This window comes from Pavona decussata, unplaced genomic scaffold (assembly GCF_977016875.1).
Source record: "Pavona decussata unplaced genomic scaffold, jaPavDecu1.1 SCAFFOLD_244, whole genome shotgun sequence".
Lineage (NCBI taxonomy): Eukaryota > Metazoa > Cnidaria > Anthozoa > Scleractinia > Agariciidae > Pavona > Pavona decussata.
In genome coordinates, this window is record NW_028145649.1 from 287,466 (window position 1) to 309,640 (window position 22,175).

At 40.3% G+C, this 22,175-nt stretch overlaps 1 pseudogene across 1 annotated transcript; it reads left to right on the forward strand.

Moving 5' to 3' along the window:
* Positions 1-12,006: 12,006 nt before the first annotated feature.
* LOC146457266 (uncharacterized) lies at positions 12,007-21,803 on the forward strand (annotated as a pseudogene). The gene is made up of 3 exons (XR_014858549.1): positions 12,007-12,246; positions 13,642-14,318; positions 16,396-21,803. The product of XR_014858549.1 is annotated as an uncharacterized LOC146457266 (transcript).
* The last annotated feature ends 372 nt before the right edge of the window (positions 21,804-22,175 follow it).

Sequence of the window (22,175 nt, forward strand, 5' to 3'; positions counted from 1 at the left end):
TCAGCTCATGAATGCAAAAGAGAGAAAGCAGTTTTAACAACTGTTTTAAAAAAGCGCCTTGTTTACTTATCGTTAAATTCTGAATAAACGTTTTACAATCCTTCCTTAGAAAAGGCAATCCCCCACTCTTCCCCGATATAAGTTGATCGACTGCTAAGGCGCGAATCCGGCCAAATTTTGCCGGGTTGAAGGTTGCGTGCGATATTGTATCCTGTGTCCACCTCTTTAGGATTAATTGTTTGAAGCTGTTAGCTTGGTGGCTTAAGGACGGTGTCTAGTAATAAGGAAGTATTCTTGCGCGGTTTATGACTATGCGGGGAAAGCAGATATTAGCAAGGGCTACTGGAATCTAAAAAGAAAATTGGGGGGTAACCACGCATTTTTTAGAGATAATCAAGCAACAATCACTTTCTTTCTAGATAATCGCGATACTCGAATTTCGCGAAAATCGAGACTCCAAAGAGAGTGTCACCTTGAGCGGTACTGTAATTAAGGGGGCAGGGATGGCGCAGTGGCGAGAGCACTCGCCTCCCACCAATGTGGCCCGGGTTCGATTCCCGGACTCGGCGTCATATGTGGGTTGAGTTTGTTGTTGGTTCTCGTCCCCGCTCCGAGGGTTTTTCTCCGGGTACTCCGGTTTTCCTCCCTCCACAAAGACCAACATTTCCAAATTCCAATTCGACCTGGAAACAGTGGAGAGAAGAGCCACCCCGTGGATTCCACTGAAATTCTTATTTATTTTATTTATTTATTTTATTTAAACTGTGCGGAGCTTTGTATGCCTTTAATATTAAAAGAAGTTCTGTCGAAAAAAAAAAAAAAGAAAAATCGTGCCGAGCTTCCACGTCGCAGACAAATTGGACTAAAAAAAAATTTATCCACCAAAAAATTTTTACCCCCCCCCCCCCCTCCCGTGATTTCTAATGGTTCGCCCCTTAGTTCTCTGCGCTGATAGAAAGCCCGAAACTGATTTTTAAACCTGGTTTTAGAACGGCATTTCGTCAATCAAGAATTCTAAATTTCAAGTGATTCGGTGTTTTACCGGGTACGTAGGGAAACTCTCTCCTGAAAAAGGGCGCCGAATTGAGAATTTCGACTGAGCCAATTTTAGTAATTTTCAGTACCTTCCCCATGACCTTCAAAACTAAAGCAGAGATCTATTATTGGCCTCAAACGATTTGTAAGCACTTCAACTGCACATTTCCAAGCTTAAAAGGAGGGTTTTTAGCGATGCGAATTAAACAGAGTAAAGTTGAGAGAAGGTATGGGACACGTCTATTGTGAATGCTTTTCTAGACTCGTGGGCCCGAACAGATTTTTATCAGTTTTTCCGGGTTTAAAAACGAATTCCAAGAAATCAAAACCACCACTTTACTAGAACTACCATAGGGTATCCTTAGTCAATTTATGAAGGACTTTCATTTTTTATCATGTGCCACCCCTCGCTCGATGCTAGTAGACATTCCCTCTTAAGTGACGCGAAAATTAAGTGACGCACATTATGCGAATAATAACGTTTATAACAATCAGTTTGAACTGTGGTAATGTTCTAGTCCTCTTCATCACTACTGCTTTCCGTCTCCACTGCAGGTAGCACTTCGATTCTTTTGTACAATCCTCAAACTGTCCATTTACTGGCTCCTTGAAGTGCTGTTCCTCTAGTTGCTTAAACCTTTCAATTGCTTCAACGTTCTTTGTAGATTCTGGCTCCATTCTTACTGTCACCTCTACAGGAATCTCCAAGCCTCCTTACATGAGTGGCGATCGTCGAAAGTGTGCGTCCTTTACTGTCACGAAGACATCTGCGCCTCTTGAAATAAGAAATCTTGTAAAACGGCTGATCTCACGTGGTAAATGACCAAGTGTAACATTCGATAGTCGTCCGGGAAGTAATTTTGTCGAGGCTATTGCGCATCTTTCATGTTGGTTGTTTCTTTCATGGATACAGGAAAGAACGTCTCCAACCCTAGGTTTCCAGATCTCTTTATACACGTGAAAGCCTCTCAGGCCGCAGGGAAAGGAAAATTGGACAGTACCGGAAACTGAAGCCCTAGCCTGCGTAGCTGGTGGTGTTGTAGGCGCGCGCGAAATAAAGTTTTATCGGCGGCGAGCGGCGAAGCCGCGAGGAGAATGGGAAGGAGGACTTTAGTATTTCTTGCGGCTTCGCCGCTCGCTTCTAGCTAGCTACGCAGGCTATGCACTAATGCACTTTCATAGGTTTTGTGGTCACGTCTGTTAGGAAAGCTTAGCACTGATAACAAGTTTCTAGTGTTTTGTGTGATTGAGGAGATTAAAGTGGTAAATTTAGGTTCAAGAATTTCTCTTGTTTGTATCAAGTTTTGCATAAGGATTTAGCTTTTTATTGTTACTTGGCGTGGCATTTTTAGTTTTAAGGGAATACGCCGCTTCACTATGTTTACATTCAGCTGCGGTCACCCGTAAAGGGAACTTGTCAATTAATTGCTTTGTTTTCATGCTTTGCGCTAGTTGCTAAACAATAATCCTATAAAAGCCAACAGTACTTGTTCTCGTGGCACAACGAACTATTTTAAGTGCTTTCCGGAACATTGAGTTACTACACAACTGTTCCTTGTGTTCGTTTCTAAAAATACTATTTCACCAAACAATTACTTTAGTTAGGTTAATCTATCTGCCTTAATTAGTTCCCTTTAAAACTGCGCGGTGTCTATTCAATTTGACACTTTTCGCTTGAATTCGATACATTCTGAGTTATTTTTAGTCGAACCTCTGCACATCAATAGCTGTTAATTTGCTTTTCGGCGTTGCTCTCTTCACTGCAAAAGCCAGATCCAGATTTAAGGTATGAATGGTTTTGCTGACTCGTAGAATTCCAAATATGCAGTTTTTGTTACAGTCAATCCAGGTCACGCGTGAACAGTAATTCCAAGAATGAAATGAACATTCGAATTTCTCTTTGTAATGTCCGACGTGTGAATGAAATGTTGGACATCTCTCTGGAAGTCGTTCCGAAAAAGACGCATTAACTGAAAAAAAGATTCAAAATACTTGGGAAACAATTGTTATTCTTGAAATATTCAATTTTGCAATGTAAAGAAAAATTCATAGCTTTATACTGTCAATAAGCTAGGGAAATTTATACGGGAACTCTGAAATCTCGTTGGCGATTTTGAAAACTGACATGTAACTTTCAAAACTCCGTTCAAATTTCAAAAATATCGTTCACGCGTGACCTGGGTTGACTGTAAAGGTGGTAAACTCTGTAATTAAACAGCGATGGTATGTGCTTCGACAGCCGCTCGCTGACCTTGCAATTCTATTCATACTTCGCTAGTACATGCTCCAAGAGCTTTTGTTGACTCTGCTGCTCTTGTAATTTATTGTTTTAAGGAATTTTCAATTTAGGTTACTTTTAAAAATAGCCTTAGCAACAATAGCTTCCAGAGTTAAAAATATATTTTGTGGTTTACTTTCGCTAAGATCAAATAAGTTGTGTATGCACTTCTTTGTATTTTTTTTAGTTGAATAGCTGTTCGAATCATATATAACGTAGTCAGTTTGTACTGTTTTTCGATTACATCTGCAACAACCTGTACGATTACAACTTGTACGAGTGCTAGAAATAAACGCTGTTGGATCCAAGTCAAGTTTCTCTCATCGCTGTGTGCCAGTTCGTGGTTTGTTCCCGTACCTCAAGAGAGTGACGGCTCTTTCCCGCGAGCGAGTTGCCCATTTGACTCTAATTTCCCCCGTGGTCAGTTATTTTCCAAACGCCAGAGAACCGTAAAGTCCATACTTGTCCCGAAGTGGAAAAACCTTCCGTCAAAGTCCGCATTGATTTACTGCAATACATGTAGTGTATACCATGTAATTTAAGAACAGTTTAAAAACGTTTTCAGCCTCAAATCGCCGAAAAATTAAGAACGTTCAGCCTCAGCTCCAAAATTAGACGTTCTTGTAAAAAAAAAAAATAAAAAAAAAATTGAAAAAAATAAAAAAAAAACAGAGTGTACTACCTTTACATGTCTTTGTTTCAGTTTGGCTTTTCTCTTAGAAGAGAAGAACCTTCGCCTGAAGGTTCAGTAGAGGTAGAAATACTTGAATCACATATACCGAGGAAGGAGGATACAAATTTAGGAGTGGTTGAACACAGGGAAACCGCGGCGGCAGTTGTAAACCTTAATTTCAAGAACCACCGAGAGTTCGCAACGAAATCAACATTCTAAGAAAAAAAGGGGAAAATACTTTCAATACAGCGGAGAGGATCGTGTGAAAATTGGGAAATTCGCAAGTGAAAATGGAAACAAGAAAACCCTAGAATGCTTTGCTGAAGAATTTTTCAATCTTAAAAGAAAGTACAGTGCGTACCTTTTAAAAGGCATTTCGAGGGCAACTTTCTGCACAAACAAGAGAAGGAAACGTTCAACTGGTTACTTCCCTTGAAACGCAGAAAAGTGGGCGACCACCGTTCCTTCACGAGCTGGACGGCAAACTGATCGCATTTTTACAAAAGCTCAGGTCTAGAGCCGGTGGTGTAGTGAACGGCAGCATTGTTTCAGCTGTTGCGAAAGCGCTGATTAGCAGCAATCCGTCGATGCGTGACAAGTAACTATTACTTACACCCACGCGAGGATGGACTCAATCTATTTAAAGGCGTTGCAACTTAACCCGGCGTGCAGGGACACTGCAACTAAGCCACCAGTTCCAAGAGGAGTTTATGACGAATGCAAGCTAACTTACCGCCTCAGACATCGACAGTTCAGTGTACCAAACAACACAAGATTCCACCAGAACTCATTCTTAATGCTGATCAAACACCGAGTTCTTACGTATCATTGGGTCGAATGACCATGGCGGCAACAAACTCTTAGTCTGTACCAATCAAGGGTTTGACAGATAAGCGTTTACAACATCACTTTAACATTTGTGATTTCTTTGTCTGGCGAATTTCTCCCGTTGCAAATTATATACCGGGGTCAACTAAGGCTAACTTAGTTGGAGGAAATTAAAATATTATCTTTTCCAATTATATTTTTCAAATAGTTAATTGTATCATTGTACGATGATTATTATTTGCAAATTAGGACTGAACGCCCTTTTTATTGTAGATAATATTTAATATACATTTGTAAATTAGGATTTATAGGTATTTTTCCTATTGTAGACAATGAATAATTCATTTGTGTAAATTAGGACTGAAAAGCCTTCTTGGAGCCCTAATAAAGATATTTCATTTATTCAAAACTTTAGTTTTCCCAAGAGCTTTTGTGTCAGCCAAAACCTAAAGCACTATTCAACGCGGCAGAAACAATTGGCCTTATTGATTCTGTAATCAATCCCTACTTGGTGAAGAAACGCAAGGAACTTGGCCTTCCGCAATCTCAAAAACCCCTTCTTATCTGGGATGTCTTAAGATGTTAGAAAACGCAGAACGTTTGCTCGAAGCCCTCTTTGCTGAATATAGAAGTCATTTCTGTCCCAGCTAACATGACCCATTTTTTCCAAACTTTGGATCTAGCGGTCAATGGACAAGCCAAGAAGTTTTGCAAGAACAAGCTCGCGACGAGAAACAAGTGAATAGTGAAATCAATTTTGAAGATGTCGATGTTGAACTCAAACTATCGGTCCTTAAACCAATCCATGCCACTTAGTTGGTAGAATTGTATAACTTTTTCGCCAGCACCGAAGGAAAGGTTAATGTTTTGAAAAATGGGAAAAAGCCGGAATAAGGGATGTTTACAATGGAAAAGAAGTGCTACTGCCTGTTGATCCGTATCAAGACATTCACGCAAACAATTTTAATTGTTTAAAAACAGCATCAGTCGTGAAACTACACGGAAACATTTTCTCTTTGGAGTCTACAGAAAGGAATATTTAATGTACATGGATAATGACGTCAATGGACTACTAAAAACGTGACTTGAATAGGCGTTATCACAGTTTTCGACGCCATTTTGACGACTGTAGGCAAACGGGCTCGAAATAACAGTGTTTGTATGGAAATCCGATGTCAAATAATTTTCATAAAACATCGCTTCTGGAAAATTCATGAATTGGAAACTTTTGGCACTAGGAACAGAATTGTAAGAAAAAAAAAATGGAGGGATGTAGCTTTGCCAGAAAGCGTCCAGTCGTGCTTTGAACTTTCCATACTTTTGTCTGTATTTTTTCCCGCGAACTATTTTTAGTAGCAGTTAACGGCTGGTTCGCTATACAAACACTGTTATTTCAAGTCTGTTCGCCTACTCGTCAAAATGACCTCGAAACCGTGATAAGGCCTATTCAAGCATGAACTACAGACCGTGTCTTGTAGACAGTGTGAGAACATCTTTCTTGTTACTGTTTACATAATCAGTTGCATTCAGGGACATGGCATGTAGTATTTTCAGGAACACCGGAACATCGGAACACCCCCCAAAGCCCGGAATACCTCCCAGAAAACCAGGAACACCTCAGAATGCGTTTCTAAAATACTCAGAATACCTGCACGCATCGAAGTAAGCTACGAAACCGGCCGCTGATGAAGAGGCAGAAGTTTCGAAAAGTTGTCCTAGTTTACAATCTCACGATCTCGAAAATTTTACAATCTTCACCGTCTCGAAAATATTTACAAGCGCTTCACATTCACATTCACATTTTTTTTTGCGGGCATATTTAAAAGAGCGAGCGAATGAGAAAAACGGAGGTGGAGAAGGGAAAATGCCGCCTCTCTCCAGTTCCCCCCTCGACTCGTTCACTCCGTCACCAGTCCTGCCAAGTCTCGATGCCTACTGACTGGAAAAGGGACGGCTTGCAGTCCATCCTCTCTTGCAGGAACTAACATCAGGTATATCTTATTATAGGAAATTAACAGTGCACGTTGACAACGGGAAGAAAATTTACGTTACACTAAATTAACGCGAATTTTTCAAAAGTTAGGTTTACATGCATTAAATTAGCGCGAATTTTTCGATAAGCATCTTTCTTTATTTACTGCGATTTTCATAATTCTGCAAACTCGCACTTTACATTTCTGAATGCCAAACTGTGTTTTGGCTTCCGTCATTAAAACCTTCCAAGGCAAGTGCACGGATGTTTCTAAGTTTTTTTTTAAAGCCAAAAATTTGGTTTTGAAGCCTAACTAGACCCTATCAATTCAAAAGATAGTGACTCTGAAGAGCCAATAGAGGAGTCATAAACTAATAACGTTTTGTAATGAAATAAAAGTGCTTTAAAATAACAATATTGTAAAATAGCATGCATTAAATTTTCATTAAAATTAAATTAAGATACATTAAATTAATGCGAATTTTGTAAAATCGCGGACTTAATAAAGTGTATTGTTAATTTCCTATAATAAGGCAGTTCTCAAAATACTAGCTATTTGTGTGTTTGCTTTGAATCGGTAAAAATGCAAAATACTCAGTAATGTAAGACATTCTTCCGAGAAATGGAAAAACATATTTTGCTTTTGTCCTTTTGCATTGTGAAGAGCACAATAAAAAGATAGTAATAAACGTTTAAATTAATTGACAGCCTTGTAGCATTTGTATCCTCAAAGCATAATTCCTTATATAAATCCCTTCCGTTTATAGCAGATGAATTCCCGAATAAAAGTTTGTCAAGGATGCAGGGGGCCACTTCATTTATCATCAGGAACCGTTAATGAACGCACCTTTCGATTTTTGTGTGGCCAGAAAGGAGAGGCGGTCTTACAAAGACCCTAAAACAGGACAATTATGTGCGGCCGCGCGGGAAACGAACACGCATTATCATCTTCGAGTCGCGTGCGTTCAAGCAGAGGAGCCGTCATTTCCGCCGTGCACGCTGGTCATCTCTAAAGGATTGCAACTCACAGAGTGCCACAAAAACTATATTGTAAAGGAGTTCGGTCTGACAGCCTGCTAGAATTTATTTCTTTGTTTTGCTATTGTTGCTATGCTTTGTTTGGTTTATATAGCTGCTAAGTTCAAGTTTATTTTCTTTCGTTATGGTAATAAGAAGATTATACAGTAATATAATGTTTTGAATAAAATTCAACTTAAACGACACTAATCAGTCTGGAACTTTTTTTGTAAAATCATCCTACCCAAGAGAGGATCGGTTCATAATTTTCAAACTGCTTCCTGTTTTTACATTATCTTTTGACATTTTATACTTTCAAGAATGTTTAAGTTACCCGTGATAGCGGCACGAAAGCGTTGTGTCATTAAAGAAAGCAACAAAAAGTGAAGTATAATTGAACGTCTCGTGTCTTAGGTATTTTAAATTGTTCCTATTCAGGTTTCTTATTTTCATATTTCTTTGCGGTGCGGTTTTCCTGGATCTCACTAAGGCGTTCGACACGGTGGATCATGGAATCTTGATGTCCAAGCTGTCATCAGTTGGAGTCTCTACCAGTGCTTTGGAGTGGTTTACACCGTACTTGAGTAATCGGAAACAGGGAACTTCTTGTGACAATGAATTATCTGAAGCTCTACCCGTCACTTTCGGTGTTCCACAAGGAAGCATCTTGGGTCCGCTGCTCTTCCTTGTATATATTAACGAGCTCCCTGCTGTTATTGAACACTGCGAGGTTTCACTGTATGCTGACGACACCGTTCTCTACTGCTTTTCAAAAGAGTCACACCAGCTGGAGAGCAAATTAAATGAGGATCTTTATAATGTAGCATTGTGGCTAAAGGAGAACAAACTTACACTAAACCTCTCAAAGACCAAATCTATGTTAATCGGAAGCAACAGAAAATTAGTTAATGTTTCCTCGCTGTCTGTATCCATGATATTTGATTGCGATCTTGATAGTGTAAATAAGTTTAAGTATTTAGGGATTACGCTGGCTTCAGACTTCACATGGTCTGATCATGTAGATTATATAATTTCTAAAGTTAATCAGCGACTAGGTCTTTTACGTAGGATTAAACATTTGTTATCTTTCACTGCTCGCCTACTATTCTATAACAGTCTTGTTCTTCCAGTTTTTGATTATGGCGATCTTGTGAGGGGCGACAAGAACAACGTGACTCTTATGAACGACCTACAGGTTTTGCAGAACAAGGCCGCAAAAATTATTCTAGGCAAGCCATTTTATTCTTCAGCTACTGATGCCCTGGTAACTTTAAAGTGGCTGAACCTAGAACAACGTAGATCTTACCATCGTTGTATATATATCTACAAGTGCATTAATGGACTTATGGACCACTCTATGAACTTACTAACAAACAGTAACATTCATAATTATAATACAAGGAACAGAGACATGCTCAGATTATCCCGCGTTACCAGAAATTGGGGAAAGCAGAGAGTTTGCCATCACTCTCTAAAAGGCTGGAATGAATTAGAGAGAGAGACCAGTAATGCACCGAATATTGCTACTTTTAAGCGAAACATTTTTTATTTTTTATCAATTTGAAGTTTTTAACCCCATCGATGATATCTTTGTAGTTTCAGCTTCTAATTTAAATTGCTGTTTTTATCATTTTGTAATTTTGTCTTATATATTGTATTCTTTAACCTTTTGTATATTTAATCTCTATAGGACCTTTCTGAAGACCACATTTAGTGAACGAAAGCTTCCTAATAATAAAAGATTATTATTATTGCGTTTCCTATTTTTTTTTACACGTGTTGTGAGTCTTTTGTTCTTAGAGATTTTGCGCTGTTCCGTGTTTTTTTTTTTTTTTTTTTGGGGGGGGGGGGGGGGAATGTACCGGGTTTTCTTGGTAGGTGTTCCGGGTTTTTAGGGTGTTCCGTGATGTTCCGGTGTTCCGGTGTTCTTACAAATACTACATGCCTTTGGACATTGTTGATTAAGTTGTTTGATCAAATTCAGGGACATGTTAAATAATATTGACAAAGAAACAAAGTGTGTCTCACTCTAAAACGCGAAATTAAAGTGAGTAGAAATGCAAAATTTTCGCAAAATCGCGAAATTAAGGTGTCGCGAAATATGCGAACCTCAAAATCGCGAAATTAACGTGTCGCGAAAATTTTATGTTATAAGGTACACGAAATAATCAAATTAATCTTGGGGATACGCAACAGCTGGTCCAAGGTAGCGGATATCCGGGTAATCCTGGTTCTAATTGTACAAGGTTCCAACTATCGGGCTACTATTTTCAAAGATCGGGAGCAATTTTTATTTCATTGGAAGCTAAGTCAAAAGTCAAAAGTCAAATTCCGTTATCTACTTGACAGTAAAATAAAAATTAAGCACAGTTTTGATCCCTTGCGCTCATGTTTTCATCGGTCCTCACTCGGATCCGGCAACTATATCGGTGGTGATAGAGGAGGATTTAAGGTTACCCTATACATTCAGAGGTGTCTCGCGTTTAAGCGATGTGGCACGTACAGTTTAAACTGTAGATACCTAAACCCCTATACCAAATTAAAGCTTATAGAGCTAGCTATCAAACTATACCAAGAATTTTGAAATAAAATGAGTTGTCAAATTTTTCACGACCTCTAAATGCGAGCGTCCGAATTACCTTATTAAAGCTGCAAGTCAAAGCGAATTTTGTTTTTCGCTAATTTAATTAGCCCCTCAGTTTCATTTTAATTCAAAATTCTTGGTTTAGTTTGATAGTCAGCTCTATAAGCTTTAATTTTATATAAGGGTTCAGGTATCTACAGTTTAAACTGGACGCGCTACATCGCTTAGACGCGAGACACCTCTGAAGACACCTCTGAAGGTATAGGGTATTAATCTTAAAGTTAATTTTAGCGCTTTGACTGGTTATACGCTGCATTTGAAATTGATCGTTTCCCGTACTTTTTGGTGTTTTCCTCCAAACCTTTTACCTGATATAACCATGGAAGAAAAAACACAGGAAGACACTACTTGCTTGAGCGCACTCACACACGTTTGATGACTTTCTTCCATTCACTGCTCTGCACCATAATCTTAGGCAGTGCTTATGTTGGTAGCTGGGTATCCTGTTCCAGCTGACTGATTAATAAACGTCATTGGGCTAAATCCGGACCTTCTGAGTCACTCTTGTGGTTGGTTTCAAAACTGCAATAGCGGTTGTTTGTGTAGATGAGGCAACTGAGCCTAAGTCTAATAGGAGGTGGGGGGGGGGGGGGGGGACTGAAGTATTTTAATTTTTCCCCAGCTAGGTGGGTTAGAGTTGAAAAACCGTTTTCACTTAACCAGGTGCAGGTGAGAGACTAACTCCTCCGCAGAGGCCTGTTTCGCGCTCGAGTGGAGACAAAAAAAAAAAGGGACTAGGGAGAGTGAAATAAATAAGAGGAGCGCGGGGAACGATGGGAATGGAGAAGACAGAAAGGGAGCTTTTCTTGCTCTTCCCGCCGTCCCCTGCGCCCTCTTTTTCTTCATTTTAGTTTTTCTTTTCCTTTGTTTACGAAGGAGCCTCTCGGGAGGAGAAAAATTGAGAGTGTATAAGAAGCAAACCAAACTGATTGCAGGGCTGACACTATGGCAAAGGGCTTATTTATTTGGGCCAATATTTCAACTGGTACTACTAGTCTTCTTCAGGGTCAGAGTTATAATAAAAAATAACGGCTCTTAAAAGTTGAAACATAAACATAAACGATTAATGGTTAACTAGTGTACATAACATAGCGTGTACTCATGTTTATGGCAGTTCATATTAAAGATACATGTACGCTAAAAAATAATGGCTCTAACAAGTTTAAATTTGAACGTAAACAAAATGGTAAACGGTAAACTAGTGTACATGACATATCGTATGTAACAGTTCATAAGATACATGAAAAGAAGTTGAAAAACACTAGAAACAGCTAAGGTTTACTATAGTTCGTCCGTAAAGGCCGTCTGCTGATAAAGTTTTACCTCTCTCGGCGAGGTAGGCCACTGACTCGCTTTTCGTCGGGTTCCGTTGTTGTTGGGCCGGAGAGTGAATATTTCAGTGCATAGTTCAAACAAAAACAATGAAGTTTAGTTGCGTTTCTGCGTTTCTGGTGTTTTGTTGAAACGTTGGCGTGACATAAGCGGTACATGTATGCAATGTCCCGGATCTAGTGACGTGAAGATAGTCACGCGACAGGAGACACTGAATTACTTTCGCTTTCACCCTCGGCGGCCGGTTCTCGGTAGCCCTCCGAGAATTTTGACCCAAAAGGATTCTGAAAAAGTCTAACACGAAGAAACCTTAGAGGATAGACGAAGAAAACCAGCGAAATAAGTGCGTTGTGGTTCTCGTTAGTCAAAGTACGTTGGAAACCAACTTCGAGATTCCGAGAATCAGTTTGTAACCAGAAGGAAGTCCGAATAGTGTTGAATCTGCTGAACAAGTGCATTTATACTTGGTAAGTAAGCACTCATACAGCTCATTGCTGTTTATGAAACGAAATAACGTTTTCAAATTCCAGTTAAGCATGTCAAGTGCCAAAGGACGCTTTGTCAACACGCGCGCAAGCTATGAGTGAAACAAAGTCCTTAAACTATTTGACTGCAAGTGCGTTTATTTGGTCTGTGAGGTTTCGCTGTCGGTTAATATAGTTGCATCTACTAAACAGAATGTAAGAGACTGTGCTCTCACAGTCAGCTTTTCTTCAGGAAAAACGCTTACAATTCATGTCTGATCGAATACCTCCTCGCCGTGTCACGGTTTGCTGACTATTCAGTCATCGTACAAATAGTTAAGACACTTAAATTCATTCTTCCGAGTTACGCCAGTGACTCCAGAATAGATCGAACTTAAAATAGTGTCCATTCCAAAACAATAAGGCCCGCGGTTTATACTCTTGTCCAGTATTCTTTTTCCTATATCGCTCCAAATTAAAATCGCAAAAGTGATACCTGTTTTTCAGTAATTATAGACCTCTTTCACTACTATCTTCTTTTAACAGGATCTTCGAAAAATTAATGTACTTACACCACAGCTTGAAGTCTTATGTGAACAATCTTAAAATATTCAAGGCCTGTTCGCAGGATTCCGGTACACAGAAACACTTTACCCTTTTACAATGCGGCATTCTACTTCTCCTTAATTTTGCCTAAGAACGGTAAACATGGGTAAATTATTGTTAATACCACAGTTGAGCGATCAAGTATGACTCAAACTGACAGACGCTGCTTAGGCAGTAGCAAGATTCTGTCACGAAAACGGGCGTCACATCTCAAACCTTTAAAAACCTTTAAAAATTTAAACTGAAAATAACAAATAACGATGCCAAGCAGTGAGAGAAAAGAAGTTGTGCACGTTTTGCAGTAACCTATTGGAGCCCGGAAAAGCCTTTGCTCGTAGATTTAGAACTTTTAAACCCTCGAAAACAGTTAATTCAAGACACGCGATTAACATGTGCAAATTACATTAGAATCTCTACAAGTAAAAGAATTTTAATTTTCTCACGATATCGTCTTGTGTCCCTCCGCCTTTTGACACCTCACTTTCGGGTTCAAGCAACTACACAGACCCACATATTACCCACACAATTTCATGCTCTGTACCTTGCACGAGGTTCCTTTCGTGGAGTGCATGGTTATTTATTTTGGGGTGAATTCTGCTATTCTAGCTCTCCTAACAAGGTTCACTGTTAAGTTTTTTCTCTAGAAAGGTTTCCAGCGATGGCTCAGCCTAGTTCGCGAAAAAGGGCAAGAAATCCTGCTTTCGTTTTGTTCCCAGTGTTGTAAAAATGCATTGCAGTGTTTCACGTAGGTGTAGTATTGAAAATTAACTATCAACGCTCTCATTATTGTAGGCCCTCTCTCCAGTTGAGAACAAGCGAGAACTTTGAACCATTGAGCCAGCTGGTATAAAATAAAGTGAGAAGATAAAAAACTGCTATTATGGCCTCTTCAGCAGCATCCTCCACAGAGCAGCGTCGGTGGTTAGTTGTGGGGATTGCTCTTCATCATGTTCTAACTCCATGCCTCAGAGAGAAAATAAAGAACGAAACGACACCATTCTACCAACAAGTGGTGCGAAACTTTGGATTGGACAAACAGACGTTTACTACTCACAAGAAAACCATTACACCATCAACAATAAACTTGACCTACGGAAGCATTAACAATAATGCTGCCACTCATCGGCATCCACGGCACTACGACTACTGTGTAAAGGACGAAGTTTCATTGGCTAAGCTCTTTATGAAGCCTTTTATGGCGCAGTTCAATGCGTTTGACCATTCCTTCGACTCTTCAGCAGCTCTGGCCGTCCTCTGTGGAGCGTTGCCCTTCACGTCTGTCAAACGGTTTGCTGAGGACGTGAGGTCCCAAGTTCGAAATGAATGGGCACATTGCAACTTCATTGCTTGGACTGAAGGACATTACGATACCTGCTTTGATCTAATGGAGGCTCTGGTGACAACCCTGCGCTTTGCACCTGCTGACGAAGCGAAGATCCTGGATGAACTCAAGTTTTGGAGAAAGGAAGGTATAGTAGTAATACAGTAACTGCTATCTACCGTAACTTGTATCAAAACCATCACTCGCATAACAAACTATCATCGCTTACTGCAACCTCGATGCATATGGTAAGCTCTTAAACGTAGCTTTTGTATTCGTTAAGTAACCACAAAAATTTATTGATTTTTTTCAGTTTTGGTATTTTCAGTATACCTGCAGTATGAGGACGAAATGTAGAATCCGAAAACGAGCCTGGATCGTACTTGAGATTTGTACATGTCACTTAATAAAGATGGAGCACTTGATGACAGAGAATGGTCTTCAGAGTTGCCTTATACAACTTTAACTGTATACAAAAAAACAAACAAACAAAAAACCATCTGGAATAAAATTTGATTTAAGGACGTTCGCGCGAAAATGTTCTGCCCCAGAGATTTTTTCATACTTTAGGTATGGTCAGCTAATAAGTTATTGATGTCAAAAATGCAAAAACAATTGGGGGTCACCGACTTCGTTTCAGAGAAATAGCGCTGGAAAAATACCCTGATTTTGAAAAGTTGGGCCTTCGTGACTCAAAATGATCTCCATAGTTTTAAGTTTAAGATATTCAAGATGACTAACTGGAGAAAAAATTTTTTAGTCAAATTTTAGCTAAGGGTGTATGTTTTGTAAATTAGTCCAACTGGTGTCATCCTTGTAATTAAATGTAGCCCTCAAAGAGGACATTCGCGATCGTCACACAGCCAAAAAAAAAAAGAGCAATTCGATGGCGCGTGGACCGAAAAATAGAAAATAATCAAACTTCTGCTAAAAGATTTTTTTTCATTTTTTCCTAAAACGTAGACAATCGATAAAGAAAGTGATCAATTGAAAAAAAAGTAGGGGTCACCGAACATCTAAGAGAGTTATAAGCTAGAGAAAGTAATCGCTGTGGTGACAAATTTTCAATGCCACGTTTTTGTGTGACAGGTCGGAGAAGCATTGGAACCTAAACGGGGTTATCTATCCCATAATTCACAGCTCACAATGGTTGCTCGAGTCGCTCGAGTCACTGTTTTCGTTCGAACGTGCTATCAAAACTCTGATCTTTTAAGTTGTTTATTGTTATTCTACCTTCAAAACCTATACAGCTGTTTAACCAATGTCAAGAAAATCGAGGCGAAAATGTAAGAAGTAAGCTTATTTTTTTTACCTAGAATGAGCTAGAATGGGTATGTGGAGATTAATTGTACACGTGATTGGTGATCAATAAAATTGCTCTCTTTTAAGGAAGGACTTTCTCGTTTACTATCAAAACTTAAAAAAGCTTAAAGGTGACTTCGTTTGACGAATAGACAACATAAAGTATTGCATTTCAATTATTTTGTTATATCGAGAGTCAAGTAAATATATAAATCTCTTGGCGCGAAATACTCGCAGGTATGAGCGCCTTTTCTTGGACTTTTTGTTACAACCTTAACCCGTCTAATCGTTTCACGTCGAGTTTTCGCTTTCAAAACTGTGCAACGGAGATGAATTTCCCTCTTTTCCCTCTTTTTAATGCTGTCATGTCGGCTGACAGTATGTTTACCTCCGTGTATCGTCAACCATGAATTGCCCGTGACATTGCGTGGCGTGAGCGTTACTTGCACACTAAAGATGCGCATAAACAATAAGCGCGAACGTCCTTAAATGGAGTGGGCCGATTCAGTGACCTTGCGCCGGTGCCAGTGCAAACGTCCCAACTGCTTAACTATACATACAGGCCCAGAGATTGCTATATCCTTACTAGAACTCTGAGTGACAAAACAGACGTTCATATATAAGATTTCTTTCATGCAGAGTGAGGGATGTCATGATAACATGAGAAGAGAGTCCTTTTTGTCACTTTGTAAAGGGCAACCACTTTAGTAGTGCGGTTCTTTGGGTTTGATACTCGTACACTTAATAGTGGAAATTGTGTTCAAAGTTTGGAAAATCAAAAAGGGGATGCAAACAACGACGATTAAATACAAATTGAAAAATAAACCGACAAGTGAAGAAGACAACTAGGATGGAAGATAACTTTTGGCGCATAAACGTTAACACTTATGACGTTCTTTCGCTTCATGTATCTTTCGACACAGGAATTGAGTTATGTCTTGGTAAACCACTTGATGACAGTCTTCTTCACGTCATTCACAGTGAGGTTCAACAACTTTCTGACTCGCTGGGCGTGCACAAAGATAGAGAAGAAAAAGATGTAAAAAGCATTTGTTCTACTCTTTCGTTATTTAAGTCTGAGTTTGACAGAGCCATTCGCTCGCTGGAAGAGCAACAATCAAGTTTGAAAACATGTTGTGAAGAGCTTAGGAGCAGGCAAGATATTTTGTAAGTAATGAGTACGAACGACAAAGAACAGCAAGAACGCCTCAGGACATCCGAGTTGTACTGTAAAATAAGACAAGAACAAGTAGAGAACCTTTGTATAGAACTGGAAGTCAAACGTGTTGCTATGCAAAGAGATTTGGACATACTGAGAACAAAGATAGAAAGCTTAGCCACTTCAGATGATTTCAAACAGGTTGTGTTTGATGCTCCGGAACAAAACAAATGGTTTACAGGAAGAGGAAAAGAAGTAAACCTGCTTGAAAAGTGTCTTCCGTTCGAAAGTAACAGTGGGTTGAAGATGGCCGCCATCTGCGGTCTGGGAGGATGTGGGAAGACAACCCTGGCAGCGCACTATGCATGGAAGCATAGACAGGAATACGAGGGAGGTGTTTATTGGATATCCATGGAGGATGACAGAAAGTTGGAAAACTCCATGAACGACCTGGCGTTGCGGTTAGGGATGTTGGCAGAATCGTTCGATTTGACGCTGTCTAAGCTTCTAACGTGGATCACTAAACGAAAATTGCCATGGTTGCTGGTTCTTGATGACGTCGATCAACTGAATCTCTCTGAGCAAATGCACAAGATTTTGTCTGGTCGTTGGAAAAAGCAAGCAAGTGGCCACATCCTGCTAACAACACGACGTGAACCAAAGGAAGTTTGTGAGTCTATAAGTATGGAGCCATCTTGCTGTGTAGGTGTGTTTGCCTTCTCAGAAGACGAAGCAAAAAGTTTTCTTGTCGGCCGAAGTGGTGTCACTGACGCTACAAAACAAGAATTGGCATTAGATGAACTTGTTCGTGAACTTGGTTGTCTCCCTCTTGCTTTAGAACAAGCTGGTGCGCATATCAAGGCCCTTCAATGCCCCATCAATACCTATCTTCAGGAATACAAAATTCAGCGGTTGAAGTTGCTAAGCCAACACCCACGGGCAAAGCCATTGTGGGAATACGAATCTGAAAGCCGCCTGGCAGTGCACACTACGTGGCATTTAAACTTTGAGTACGTGAGAAAATCACCTCATGGAGAAGTTGCATCCAGTTTTGTGGAAGCTGCTGCATTTCTGTCAGCTGAAGAAATTCAAGAAGAGCTTATCAACAATCAACTGCTTCCCACTGTTGATCCTCGTCATGAAAAGTTTAACCTCATGATGAAAAAGCAGATCGTAGAAATTTTGACCAAGTTTTCACTCTTTCAGAAGAAGAATTGGAACTCCCTTGGATTGCATCGACTGGTTCAGGAGGTAATTCGTAACAGTCTGACCACCGAAAAAATCACTTCGTCCTTGCTTCGAGCTGCGCGAATTCTTCATCAATCCTTGCGCGACTGCCCATCGCCTGACCAAATTCTCGCGGATATCACAGCAAGTACACCAGAACAGCCATCTATATCTGTTAACTAGTCATGCTACTGAGATACAACAGCACCTGAAGTCGCTTTTGGGCAATGACGACATTGAAAGAGAGGTAAAAGCAGTGGCTTTAACTCGTGAGGTATCTCGTGTAGTGTATGAAAACGCTGTACAATTAAGCGTCCTTGGTCATCAAGAGGCCGCCAAAGAGGCCGAACGATTTGCTTTACAAATTCTGGATTCGTGTCAGAGTGATCCCTTGGCCGTTACTCTTGAAGATTTACGAAAACTTTTTCCTCATACTCTGCCTCTTCCACAGGTGGTAAAGCGAATTATCTTGTACTCATCTCGGCCTCCGGTTGATAATCAGAGATTTGAAAATGATGAAGAGCTGAAAGGTGTTGCCATAGATTCGATTCGTCTGGAAGGAAATGCCTTTTTCAAGGAAGGGCGTTTCATGGAGGCAGTTGACAAGTACACGCAGGCAATTGAAGAAAATAAGGGAACAACAGACCCAGATCCACGCCTGTTTATAAATCGAGCAACTGCGTATCTTAAAGTGGAAAGTTTTGAGGAGAGTCTTCGGGATGCCGAGGAATATATTAAAATTATGCCCAAATGCTGGAAAGGATACACAAGAAAGGCGTTGGCTTTAAATGGAATTGGAAGAAGGATTCCTGCCTTATGCTCAGCAGCCATCGCCTATTACCATGAAGAAAAATGTTGTCGCCGTTATGAGGCTTTTTACAGTGTTTTTAAGGAGCTAGATGGAAATTGGACGGTTATCGACTCTTCTGAAACACTAGACATCGCACTTACTCTGAATCAGAATTCTTGTTCAAGGAAGGACGTTTTGTTATTGCAAAGTGGAGAATACGTTACCAACCGTGGTGGGTTTATTTCACAAACTAATCTTGTGACCGTCAATCATGCTGAGGGTGCCACAATAACAAGTGATCAACTTCTTCTCCGCAATGATTGTTTCATTGATCATATCAACTTTAAGATGAAGAATGGTGTTGTTGTTTTGCCTTATGGAAAAGTCGACTTCATAAATTGCAAATTCCAGTGCACCTCCGTGGAAAGGCAAGCCATTCAAGTTAGCGGGACGGCTACTTTGGTTATATGCGAAATAAGCAACAGTAAAGGTGGTGGGATGGTAGTAGGGGGACCCAAGTCCTTGGCTACTTTAGTGAAATGTCATATTAGTGGAAACGGCAGTAAACCGATGCATTCAGCTGGGTTAAAAGTATTAGATGGTGGACGCCTAATTGTGCAAGAATGCCTTGTTCATGGAAATACTGAAGGGATCCATGTCGATGCTACTTGTCCGGAGGGAGTCGTGGCAAGAGAGTTAACACTGACTCGTTCGGAAATTTACGACAACAAGACTGTAGGCATTGTTGTGGCTGGAGTTCCAAAGGCCTCTCCATCTCCATTTGTGACAATACAAGAGAACTAAGATTTACCATAATGGGGGATATGGTGTCCTTGTGTCACAATGTGCAAATAACGTACGTTTTCAGAGAAACATGGTGTTCGAAAACTTCTGGTGGGGAGTCTGGGTGCAGTGCAACTCCGGGGGCTACTACGAAGGAAATGAGATTTGTAACAACAAGATGGGTGGAATAAGGGTTGGCAAACAAAGTCCAGGAAAACCAGTATGTGTGGTGGAAAACAATGTAATTCATGATAACTGTGGGCCGGCCTTTCACGAGGGATTGCGGAATTCTATTCCTTTCCCGATGAATTGCAACCCCTTTTTATGAAACAATTTTTCAAAAATTTCGAGAAAGTACATAGCGCGCAAACAATGAAGGCCCCTCTAACTAATCAGAGTGATTTGAAGGTGGACAGGGAGATCTCACTCCCAAATATTGTTCAAGCTCTGTTTAATTTCAACAATCAGTGTTTTCAAAATGAAAATATGCGAAACCACGCACAGAAGGCAGCCGCAAAAGCAAGCTGCGCCTATTGCTTCAGAAGCGACACAGTTCTTAAATCTTGTAAACGCTGCATGACTGCGAAATATTGCGGAAAAGAATGTCAAACAAAACACTGGGGAAGGCATAAATTCATCTGTCAAGCTGTAGGGCAGAAAAACGTCATAGAAGTTTCTATCCCATATTACTCCCCACCTCCTGGACAGGTTTACGTGAGTGTTTCTTCGACAAATCCTGGTCTAGAACCCACTGGTCCGGCTTATGCACCCTCACCCCCAATAGACGGAACACGATTTATTGTAAAGTTGCAAACTTACGAAGGATTGATGGATAACATCGAGTGCCTTGATGGGAGAGGATATGCCAGTGACGATTACAATCCTGAAAAAGCCAGGATTGCTGTTTACGATCGCAGTCGTTACGTTGATTTTACAACTGCTGGTCAATCACGGCTCTTCCATTTAGTCATGGAGTGTGGCATTGTGGCATCCAGCATGTACCTCAGTAAGAAGCTTTATTGTTGGGCCGCATATAAAGATGGCGAAATTAAAACTCTTCGAATTTTCACTCACGAGTTCCCACCAGTCCAGAAATAGTAAGGGACGCTGAGAATTAGTGGTGGCGATAAAGACGATATAGTTTGTTGGTGGATGATCTACTGTCGATTCTAGCTACTTCGCACTTTTTCAAGCTTTAATAACGTGATGTGTCTTTTAGTTAAGAATTGTTTCTAGAAAAGAAGTAGTGTAACAGTTGTGGTATACATTTTACCCCCTTAAACTCGAAGTTAGTGATTTGCGATTGGGGAGACTTCGAAAAGATTTTCCGGATCTACTAATGTAAAATAAACCGAACACGAATTTCTTGTGGTGAAATGACATTGCATCTTGTGACCATGGATCCGCTCTTGTCATCGAATGGCGGCATGAGAATCAACCGCATATACACGATAAGATCTGTTCCCATTGCTAGATAGATTCTGGGTGTTATAAATTTCAGTACACCTCCTTTGACAAGCCACATATTCAACAACAAACTGAACCCACATATGGCTTCAACGTCGGGAATCGAACCCGGGCCGTATTGGTGGCCATCCTAGTGCCATCCATCCTCCAGCCCGCTGAGCCTTGGATGCGGGATTAAAAACTCCGCTAGGATTTGAGTATGTGATAACGGGAGTCGTTTGGTCCAAGACCGCCTCCTGCAAGGGAACACTGAAGTAACGTGTATTTATGAGCCGTAAGTTACAGGCTCCGATAACTATAACAACAAATATGAATCCAACGACAACCTCAATACAAGCTAACAAAATTTACTTAAATGGTGGATGAGTGAATGAGGTCGGGAGTTTGGGTTCAATGCAACTCCGGTGGTTTCTACGAAGGCTACGAGATTTGTTACAAGATGGGTGAAAAGTACCTTTCAGGAAGAACGTCGATACTTCGAAGGATATATTTTCCCGATTCACTTTGAAGATGTCATTACGAAGCCGTTGCATCAGGGAATCGGAAAAAAAGAAGTGGGATCAGGAAGTTCTCTTTCCAGTCAAGTTACAGTAAAGTTCAAATCCAACAAAAGGCCATCTCAAAAAAAGAATGCCTATTTTTTTTAAACTGATGCCTATTTCAATATCTTGCACCCATTGTACAGTGTTGCAGCGATGTACCGTAAAAAAAGCCAGACACTGCAATGGGGAAGACACAAGTACGTTTGACATGCCGCAGGTCAAATAAACTCGTTCTTTCCCGGTTTGGAATGAACTGATGCGTGCTCTGCATCTACCCCTCACGTATAACGAATCGGTGACATCTCAAACTTTCAATTCAACTGGATATTAGGGTAGTGATTTCAGTCCTGAAATAGCCACAGTACATGTACTTCTTTATGAGCCGCAATATTAAATCAAAGTTGTCAAGAGCTAAAAAATAGCACCTTTTCGTGAAGAATGGAAAGATGGACGTAATTCAACAAAACTGTACTGTACCAAAGACCAAATTTGCGTGAAACGGGCAGAGTTTGCTTGCTATTTGAAATGGAGTGCAATGGTTCACTCGACTGGCCTGCGTTGCATTTGTTTCCGTTGTCTTTTCAAAGAACTATTACCATATTGGCTACGGGTTTCTTCGGACGAGAAAAATTCTTTGCTCTCGTTCCAACTTTTCCGCTGCTAAAAAGTAAACCCGAAAAAACAAAACTTTATATTTGATCTGACGCTTTCCTGTGACAGTGATCAACACCAAAT